The sequence below is a fragment of the Sander vitreus genome, chromosome 17 (genome assembly GCF_031162955.1).
Source record: "Sander vitreus isolate 19-12246 chromosome 17, sanVit1, whole genome shotgun sequence".
In the NCBI taxonomy this organism is placed as follows: Eukaryota; Metazoa; Chordata; class Actinopteri; order Perciformes; family Percidae; genus Sander; species Sander vitreus.
The window spans coordinates 5,110,604-5,113,660 of record NC_135871.1 but is presented as its reverse complement, the minus strand read 5'-3'; positions in this window follow the sequence as shown (position 1 = coordinate 5,113,660).

Here is a 3,057-nt window from a genome sequence, read left to right as displayed (position 1 = left end):
CAAGATTGGGAATGATTGAGATTTCTCTTGGCACAGCTACCAGAAGACTTACAACTTTCAGACAGGTTGCTCACGTCACATTACGTCGTATCTCTCAGTTGGAGGCTGCGCAGTAACGCTGAGCCATCACCGGAAAAGTGCTTCTAATATTGCTGCGTTCATGCCATCTGGTTTTCTTATACGAGCATATGGACAGGTGTTTGTTTGTGTTATCTGCAGGACAACGAACGGGAAAGGACACGGATAATGTGTTGTTGTTTTTTTTATACATGGGCCTATTTATGAATAATTTCAAACATATTATGTCTGTGTATGTTTCTTGGCAGAGGCGTTTGTCCACAATAAACAGTTCATTGTCATTGAAATATGTTCAGTGAACCAAAGTCGCCTACATCAAACGTCAGTTGTCAACAACGCGTCACCAACTGGGAAACTCGGTTAGCAAAATCCAGCCCGAGTCATCTCTATAACAAACGAGGCATGAGGTATTGACCAAACTCAAAAAGATATCTGTGATCAAGCGTTGTCACTCTATGAATTAAAAAAAAAATAGTAGTAAACTGAAAGATAATAAAGCCCCTGGTAATGATGGCTTTACTGGTGAATTCTATAAGGTATTTCAAGATCATATTTCTGAATTTTTTCTTCACGTCTTCAGAGAAGCTATAGACATTGGCAAACTTCCACCAACTATGTGTCAGGGTATAATTACCTTGATACCTAAACCTAATAAAGACAAACTTGTGCTTGATAACTGGAGACCCATAACCCTAATTAATAATGATACAAAAGTATTCTCTCACATTTTTGCACAGACTCAAGGCATGTCTAGAAACAATTATAGATGACTGCCAGTCTGGATTTATGCAAGGTAGGCACATCAGTAACAATATTCGTCTGATTTTAGATCTGACTGATTATAAGGATTACATAACAGACAACAGCTACATTTTATTCATAGACCTATATAAAGCCTTTGATACTGTAAAGCATAGTCTTTTATTTGATGTGTTAGATTTTTTTTGGTTTTTGTCAATACTTCAAAAGAGCAATACAAAGTTTGTATAGTGACTGCAATAGTTCAATTAAACTTCCGTGGGGAACAACTCATAGATTCAACATATCTCGTTGTATAATTCAAGGAGATCCTGCATCCCCGTTCTTGTATCTCTTAGTAATGCAAGTAATGGCCCTATATTTGTACAATGAGAACTTTCAAGGCATTAACATTGTAGGGAAAGAAATCAAATGTTGCCAGCTAGCTGATGATACAGCTGTTTTCTTAAAAGATGAATTTCAGGTTTAAAAAGTTATTGATTGTCTTAATGTGTTCTCTAAAATTTCAGGATTAGCGTTAAATATTAAACAATTTACCCTTTTTCCACTCAAAGAAAGCATCCTGTTAAAGAGGAAGTAACATACTTAGGAATTAATATTTGTAAAAATCAGACAGAAAGGATGAAATTCCAATTTTCAACCTCTCATTCCAAAAGTTAAAAATAAATTTGATAGATGGCTCATGAGAGATTTATCACTCAAAGGTCGGGTACTTTTATCCAAAATTGAAGGATTATCCAGAGTAGTTTATCTGGCCAAAGTCTTAGATGATCCAAAGCCTATTATTAAGAAAATAGACTCATTATTCAATTTCATATGGAAAAATAAGCCTCACTATTTAAACAAAAATACTGTATGTAATCCATACAATCAAGGAGGTTTGAATGTTCTTGATTTCCATACATCTAATAGAATTTTCAAGGTGAACTGGATTAAACATTATATAAACAATAAAGATAAACTGTGGTATTTCATTCCAAACTTTATTTTTCAAAAAGTTGGGGGTGTTGAATTCTTACTAAAATGCAATTTTGATATTGATAAAATCCCTCTTCAGCTATCTAACTTTCATAGACAGGTGTTTTTATGTTGGCTTCTTATTTATAAACACACCTTTTCACCCCACAAACATTTGATATGGAATAATAAAGATGTAAAGTGTAAGAACAAGTCCATATGTTATCCCAATTGGGTCCAAAACAAAACAATTTTATTGATTTCCCAGCTGATTAATGACAATGGTCAATTACTTACATATTCAGAATTCTTAATGAAGTTTAATATTCAAATAATAGCATGAGAATATAGCATAGTGTTTGATGCTATACCCACGGGTTATATAAGACTGCTGCAGAGTAGTAATGTGTCAAATGATCAGTCAACATTTAGAACAGATATTTTATTAAATGGCATTGACATAAAGGATAAAAAGTGCAATAATAGATATTTTAGACATTTGACACATTGCCCCACAGTTGCTCGATGCAAAAATCATTGGAATAACCAATTTGGGAATATCAATTGGAATTTGATTTGGACCTATTATAATAAATATGTTGTTAGTAATAAAGTTAAGGAAGTATTTTTCAAAATTGTCCATTGCATCTACCCAACAAATCACATTTTAAAGAAATATAAATCTGAACTTTCTGAATCCTGCACATTTTGTGGGGTTTTCATAGAGACGATTGCACATATGTTTTGTGAATGTTTTTATGTCAGATTGTTCTGGATTGATGTGGAGGATGTATTTTATGTATTGTGTGGCTCTAAGATAAAATTACAAAGTAGAGACATTATTTTTTACTATGAAGGAAATGATTTGGAAAAATGCCATGTTTTCATTTTGAATCTTTTAATTTTATTTGGGAAATTTTATATCCATAAATACAAATAGTCTGAAAGGAAACCGAATATTCACCAATTTAAAAATGACATGAAATTATATTTTGAAACTTTAAAAAGACTGACATATAAGAAAGCCATCCGGACTCTGAACATTTACAATGCCTTTCAACCTCTCTTGATGTAAATTTCATGCGCCCCTTTCCCATGTTTGTATGTATGTATGCATTTAATGTTTTCAATGTTTGTATGTTTCTGTACTGGAATAATAAAGTTCTTTGAAAGCAAAACAAAAATTCCTGCCCGAGTTTCCCACCTCTGATTCCCACAGGAAGGGACGTGAATGATGACGTTTTCACTCGGAAAAATGTTTTT